Genomic DNA, 8,241 nt, shown 5'->3' with positions numbered 1-8,241 from the left:
AATTTCTTGAAAAAGAAAATATTACTTCAACCAAGTAGTAGCTAAATGCATAAAATCAAAAACAAACATGTAATCAAATATGCAAATGCAACAACTAATTTAACAAAGAAAATTAAACATTGGTGTTGAGAAGAAAATAACTAACCCATGGAGATCGGTATTGACCTCCCCACACTTAAAGATTGCACCGTCCTCGGTGCATGCTGAGATGTGCAAGTGGACGGGTTGTTATACTGATGCTTTTCTCCAAAGATTATGCAGATGTAACTTGTTTGTTGCCCATGTAAATGTTTTCCGTTTCCCTTCCTCGGTGGCCATCCTGAAAGAAGAGGAAAAAGAGGAAAAGTAACCCAGGAATAAAGAGAAGAAAATAAATAAAGTATGGGTGGGTTAATGCCAAATAATGAGGGTCTCAATTACATGGTAGCTACAACATGCAAGTGAGAAAAGAATAGAAGCACATGGCATACCAGTGGTGCAAAAGTTGCAACAATGGGGGAGAAAGTGTGGGTAATGCAAGATAGTATAAGTTCATGTCAATGCAAGAGGAGTACAAGTATCATAAAAGATTAGCATTGATTTAAATAATACTGCCCAATCAGAATAAAACAAGTCATGAAGCACCATGATAATTTAAGAGAAGATGCAACAGTTAAATAAGAAAATTTAACACCAATGGAAAAATAATAAATTTAGCAAAGAAAATAAAAAATATGCACAAAATAAAAATGCAATGAATGAAAGTATGCAAATAAATTAAATAAAATAGAATTGAAGTGAAAAGGGATGAGAGGTTAAAGGGATGAAGAAGAAGTAAGAGAGAGGGGAAGAAAGAAGTATAAAAGAGAGAAGAAATAAATAAGAAGGGGAAAGAAAAAAATTAGGATTGGGAAAGAAAAAGATAAGATAATTGGCGCTGATCTGAATAAGGTGTGCGGCGCAGGCAACGCGGACGCGTGGGGCACGCGTTCGCATGATTGGCGATATTTGCAAGTGACGTGGACACGTGAGGCATGCGTTCGCGTGACTTGATTTGTGCTAGTGGCGCGAGAGCAGCCTCGCGTTCGCACGACTTTCTGTTTTGTTTGTATTTTGCCAAAATTTTTGGGTGACGCGCGCGCGTGGGTGACGCGCACGCGTGAAAGGCGTTTCTTTTAAAACTGATACGGACACGTGGAGCACGCGTTCGCGTGGTAGGGCTTGTGCTTCTAGCACGATTCCAGCCCCACTCCATCATAACTTGCTGCCATACACCCATTTACGCGATTTTGCAGGGTCACGCGTGCGCGTGGGTGACGCGCACGCGTGGAGGGCTGGTTTCGCAAACGACGCGAATGCGTCAGGGACGCGTTCGCGTGAATGCGTTGGTGCCTAAGGCACGCCTCCAGCCACACTCCCGCGTGACTTTCTGTTCAATTCTCTTTTCTTCCGAATGCACGTATGACGCGAGCGCGTCAGTGACGCTTGCGCGTCGCGTGCTCTTTTTTTTTTAAGCAGTGTGCAGAATGCAAAATGCAGATGCTGATGCAGGCATGATGAATGAATCATTAGGAAAAATAAAATAAAATAAAACTAAGAATAAAACAAAGCAAAATAAAACTAAGAATAAAAATATAATAAAATAAAACTAAGGATAAAAATAGAAGATAATACCATGGTGGGTTGTCTCCTACCTAGCACTTTTAGTTAAATTCCTTATGTTGGACATTTCGTAAGCTCCCTGTCATGGTAGTTTATGCTTGAACTCATCCAGGAATCTCCACCAATGTTTGTAATTCCAATGGCCTCCGGGATCCCACACTAGTTGCATAAGGCCTTCAAGCAAGTTAAAGCAAGTGACAAGGCCCCAAGAATGTTGATTGCCAGAATGAATTCCGGGGTCCCAAACCTTGCTTTTGCACCCGTCTTCTTGTTGATCATCATTTTTCTACTTGGGTGGTGAACAGTCAGAATTCTCACAGAGATATCCAAACAATTTTCTAAACCTGTTCAATTGAGAATTATACCAACTCTTATACTTCAATTTGGAGCATACAACCATATTGAACCTTGCATGACAACTATTACCACTAACCATCTCCCTCTTTCTCTTATAGCCACAAAGAGCTCTAAGTTGCCCATCCGTCTTAAGCAAAGCATATTCAAGTGGGCTAATTAAGCTTAGAGATGAAAGATTTACCCACTTGAATGAAGGAATGGACGGTGATGGATTTGGGGGAGAGGTCTCCAACAACTTTGGCAAGGTGACTTCCAGCTCCATTCCCTTGAACTCTTCCTTGACAACTTCCACCTTCTTGCAAGCTTCTTCAATTTTAACCTCTTCCTCTTGGTAGCTTTCTTCCAATTCGATCTCTTCTTCATTTTTCACCAAGGGCATGGGAGGTTGTGCTTCTTCTTTAATCTCTGTGTCAAGTCCAATGGGAGATGATTCAATTGCAGATAAGGATTCATCAATGATTGAATCCATCTCTTGATCAACCTCTTCAAAGGCCTCAACCACGATATGTGTTGGAGGTTGTACGCCCTCCTCAACATCAATATCAAACATCTTGGAAGGAGGCTCTATGACTGGACTTTCCCATGGGGTTCAGCATCTCCTAAGTTTGCAACCTCTTCTTCCTCTTCAATAATTACTGCTTTGTCCAGTTGTTTTAGTATAAAATCGTACTCATCCTTGATGATTTCCTTTACATGACAACTCCTTTCAACTATTCTTTCATCTTCAAGGGTCTCTCCTTGATCTCTTCCTTCACTAATTCTTCAACCACTCCTTCGACTTCAAGGGTCTCTAGTACTGCCACCCTTAGGGCCTCCTCTAGATTCTTATGAAGTATGGATTTGAGAAGATGATTCCTTCTTTCTTGTTCCATATCAATAGCATAATTGGGATCATCTTGCTCTTGGATTGATGGATATGGGTGCTCTTCCATGGAGGGTGGTGATGGGATGGAAAGATCATTATGTGGTTGAAAAAGAAGTACACTAGAGCTTGAGGGTTGAATATTAGAGGTAGAGGGTTGGTTCATGCGGGATATAAGATTTTAGAGTATAGATGTGAGACCAATGATGTTAGAGATGAGTGTGTTGTTATCCAATGGAGGTTGGGGTGGATAGGAGGGTTCATTTGTTGGGAGAGAGGGCTCATAATACGGAGGTGGTTCTTCTTGATAAGGATATGGAGATGGTGAATATTGAGGTAGTGGTTTTGGGTGTGGTTCATATGGTGGTTGGTGTGGTGGATAAGGATTAGGGTCATATGGAGGTGAATGGTGGAAATTGGCTTGTGTGTATGGTAGTTCAGAGTTATGTTGAGGAGGGGGTTCATAAGCATATGGCGGGGCTTATTGGTAACTACAAAGGTATCCACCATATTCATCATCTTGATATGCACCCTGGAATGGCTCTTGACCCTAGTAATTGGGTGGAGGTCAGTTGTTACGAAAGGGTCCACCATAACTATTGTCTTGGCATGCATTTTAAGATGGTCGTTGTCCATGGTACCTTGGAAGGCGTTGTTGCCAAAAGGGTTAATCAGATCCTCATGGCTCCTTCCATCTTTGATTATTTCGACCTTGATGCATGTTACTGTTATAGCTTCGATTCCTTTCAACAACATTAGAACCAAACCTGAAACCAGAGGGTGAGAATTCATAGTAGCAATTAAAGACAAAAATTAATAAAAATTAATGAAAATAAACTCCTAAAACTAAAAATACTAACAAAGAAACGAAAAAGCAAAATTATTTACAATAACCAATAATAAGGCACACGTTTGCAATTCCCCGGTAAAGAATTTTATACCAGTAAAGAATTTTATAAAAATAATCACGTTGTAGGTATAGTTTCTAAACCAACAGAGAATCCTTTTGTACAAAAAGTATGGTTGTCACAAGTAACAAAACCCAATAAAATTTATAACCGAAGTATTTAAACCTCAGGTCGTCTCTCATGGAATTGCAGGGAGGTGTGTTTATTATTGGTTATGGAGAAAAAGATATATTTTTGGTTTTTTGAAATAGAGAACAAGTAATTTAAATGGCAAGAAAAATAAATTAATAATTAGAAAATCTCTTGGCAAGGTATGAGAACTGGAAATCCCATCCCAGTTATCCTTATCAGGTGTGATCAGAATTGTCTGTTGCTTCCACTTAGTTAACCGTTACTAAATAAAGGAAAGTCAAGTGGACTAATCAATTTGATTCCTCAAGTCCTAGTCAACTCCTAAGGAAAGACTAGCTTTAGAGTGATCCAAATCAATCAGCAAGCTTCAAATACTAATCAACAGCTGAGTTTGACAACTCAAGTGTCACCAATTACTCAACCAAACCCAAAAGGGAAAAATCCAAATTATTTATATCATAAAAGAAAGCAATTATAATTCTGAAATACCTCAAATTATATTAAATAGAAAATCAAATTAAACATAGGAATCCATAAACCAAATTGGCAACATCAAGTAATCAACTAAAATAATAGAATAAATAAAACTAGAAAAGAACATAAAGTAAAGGAACATTGAACCTGGAATGAAGAAGAAGAAATCTTAATCCTAAAAGAAATCCTAAATCCTAAAACCTAAGAGAGAGGAGAGAGCCTCTCTCTCTCTAAAACTACATCTAAAATCTAAAATTGTGAATTATGAATGTTGTATTTATGAATGAATAGATTCTTCTACTTTATAGCCTCTAATATGTGTTTTCTGGGCCGAAAACTGGGCCAGAAACAGCACAGAAGTCGCTGATTGCGAATTCTATCATGCTGATTTTTGCAGATGCGACACGTGCACGTGAAGCATGCATCCGTGTTGTCTATCCTCAGGGCAACTATAGTAAATTAAATATCATTTCGAAGCATCGGATGTTAGCTTTCTAACGCAAGTGGAACCGCGTCATTTGGACCTCTGTAGCTGAAGTTATGACCGTTTGAGTGCGAAGAGGTCAGGCTGGACAGCTTAGCAGTTCCTTCAGCTTCTTGCATTCCTTCCACTTTTGCATGCTTCCTTTCCATCCTCTGAGCCATTCCTGCCCTGTAAACCTTGAAAACACTTAACACACATATCAAGGCATCGAATGGTAATAAGAGAGGATTAAACATAGGAAATTTAAGGCCAAAGAAGCATGTTTTCAATCATAGCACAAGATTAGGAAGGACAATGTAAAACCATGCAATTAGTATGAATAAGTGAGTAAAGAATTGATATAAACCACCCAATTGAGCATAAGATAAACCATAAAATAGTGGTTTATCAGGTAGAGTTCTAAAGAGTGAACGCCACATTCACTATTCCTCCCTTTCTCGTGGAGCTTGGCTTGGAACCAAGGGAGCAAGGCCAGCTTCAAAACATTGAACGTAGCGCACCAAGAAGCATGCACACCAAAGAGAAAGCAAAAGGTGCAGTGCATGCCAAGGCATAGAGTTCAAAGAAGAGAACACTACGTTGCCTTTCTTTCCCTTTTTCATGACTCTTGGTGAAGAAGCAAGGCACATCATAACAATCCTCAAGGGTAGCATTCAAGAATTCGAACGCTACGTTGCCTATCCTCACTTTTCTCGAGCTTAGAATCAAAGAAGGCTAGGCACATCAAAGCAATAACAAGGAGCACTCATAGTTGCTTCCGCAGCGCTATACTGGAGCTGCCCCATGCGTACCAAATTTGCTAGCCAAGGAAGCAGCGTTTGGAAAAGGCAACATAGCGTTCTCTAGAAGCAACTTTTTCGTGCTTCAAGCCTTGGGAGGAAGACTCAGCAAGAGGCAGCATTCACAATTTGAACGTAGCGTTCAAAGAGTGAACGCTAATGACAAGGAGCTGCTAGGCAAAGGAGCTTGGCACAAGGGGAGCCAAGAGTGAACGTAGCGTTCACAAAACACAACTGAATGCTCCCCTGGGAGCTGACCCATGCCTCCAACCCAACTTGAACCCAAGCCAACCGAACCCATCTTTCCTCAAATCCAAAAACCAAAAGGCCCACTCCAAACTTTGAAGACCAAAATAGAAAGTGTATATATAGGAGTTAATTTGATTTGTAATGACCCTTTTTGCTCATTTTAGTTTTCTCACTTTTAATTTTCATTTGTTTTGAATTTGGGATTTGGGAATTGGATCTAGTATTCTTTCTGCATTTTATTTCTTCCGCAACTTCTACTTTCTGTTTCGTATTTTGAATTGAGATTGAAGAGTGCCCTTGATTCTAAATCTGAGAATTATCTTTTACTTTTCTTCTCAATTGTTCTAAGAATTGGATCTTAATCTTCTTTACTGGTTTTCATTTTTATTTTCTTCTGAAATTTCTCATCTGCTTGATCAAGAGAGTAATTGAGATCTAGATCTGCTCTCTAATCTCATTGCTCTTCTTCGATCTTCAATTTCCCTTTAGGATTTCATAATTGATTCAAGTTTTCTTGCTGTTTTGTTTCTTGAAGCAATTTTCCATTTTTGTTCTTGCTACTGAGATCCAGATCTGAATTTCTGCCTCTCATAGTTCTCTGATTTACTTTATCTTGCATTTTCTGGTTTAATTCTGAATCCCAGTACCCAAATCCTTTAGTTCTTCAAGCAATTTACAATTCTCAGCAATTTAGATTCAGCAATTTACATTTCTTGCACTTTAAGTTTATACAATTTACTTTTCTTGCAATTTAAGTTTCAGCTCTTTTATTTTCTTGCACTTTAAGTTACTGCAATTTATCTCTTATGTACTTTACTTTTCTGCTCAATTTACCTTCTGCACTTTTATTTTCTTGCAATTTAGCTTCTGTTAATCAAAATCACTCAAATCATCAAATATTCGCTTAACTAAATTCATCACCTAACTAAAATTGCTCAATCCATCAATCCCTGTGGGATCGACCTCACTCTAAGTGAGTTGTTACTACTTGATCCGACCCGGTACACTTGCCGGTGAGTTTGTGTGGAATCGTTTTTCCCTCAAGTTTTTGGCTTCAAAATGATATGCAATTTGCCATAGTTGCCATGCAGTTAGGTGACGCGTACGCATGGATGATGCATACGCGTGACTTTGCGAAAGTTCAGCGACGCGTACGTGTGGGTGACGCGTACACGTGACAGAGCCACGTGCTACACGTATCAGAAAATGCTGGGGGCGATTGATGAGTCCATATTTTATGATATATTTTAGCTTGATTTGGATGGATTTCATAACAAAAACTCACACCTAAGCACCAAAATAGCATACTTTTTTGTTTGATCCCTAAATTGAACCTAAATGTGAAAACATACATTTTTGTGCTTAAATTGAGCAATTAAATTCCACTTTTATGCCATTCGATACCATGACATGTTTTTTGAGTGATTTTAGTTCCTAGAGGCAAGTTTGGCAAGACAAAAGTGGAAGGAAGCATGTACAAAGGGAGAAAACATTAAGAAAACAAAGGAGAAGCACACATTGGAGTGTGCGTGCGCACAACCTAGTGTGCGTACGCACAAAAGCCACAAAACCATGTGTGCATACGCATGACAACCTGTGTGTACGCACAAGAGGAAAATCAGCACGTGTGCGTGCGCACACACCTGTGCGTTCGCACACGTCCAGCGCGTGACTCATTTAATGCAAATCGCTGGGGGCGATTTTTGGGCCTCCAGGGCCCAATTTTTGGACTTTCTAAAGCTGATTCTTCCTATATTAGACAGGGCCTCACTCTATGTGAAGGGGGGGAGAAATTAGGGTTAGATTTTAGTCATGTAGTTTATTTTCTAGAGAGAGAAACTCCTCCATCTCTCTAGAATTAGGGTTTTCTTAGTTTAATTTCTTGTAATTTCTACTTTTAATTCTTGTTTTAATGTGGCTTCATTTATGTTTCTTTACTTTCTTGTCTTTATCTTCTTCATCTCTTTTGTTATTTTCTCTTTTATTTTAATTTTCATGTTATGAACACTTTTGTTATTTTAATTATAATTAATGCAAATTTATGTTTTATGTTTATTTATGGCTTTCTTTAGTTGTTATTGTTATTTTCTTGCTTTTGGTATTTTGGAATTTATTTTTAATGTAATTTAATATTATTTTATTTTCACGCACACTAAGTGTTTGACAAAATGCTTGGCTTAGTTTTTACTTAGTTTTTTCTCCACTCTTGGCTTGAAATTGATGACTTTGGTCCCTTGAGTCATTGATGTCCATTCTTGTTTGATATATTAGAGTAGTTAGTTGATTTGGTTTTCCTTGACTCTATGTGACCCCTTAGTGTTGACATAGGACTTAGGGATTGAAATCAACTATGCC

Source organism: Arachis hypogaea, chromosome 16, assembly GCF_003086295.3.
Source record: "Arachis hypogaea cultivar Tifrunner chromosome 16, arahy.Tifrunner.gnm2.J5K5, whole genome shotgun sequence".
NCBI lineage: Eukaryota > Viridiplantae > Streptophyta > Magnoliopsida > Fabales > Fabaceae > Arachis > Arachis hypogaea.
The sequence above is the reverse complement of the archived record's forward strand: the minus strand, read 5'-3'. Positions refer to the sequence as shown.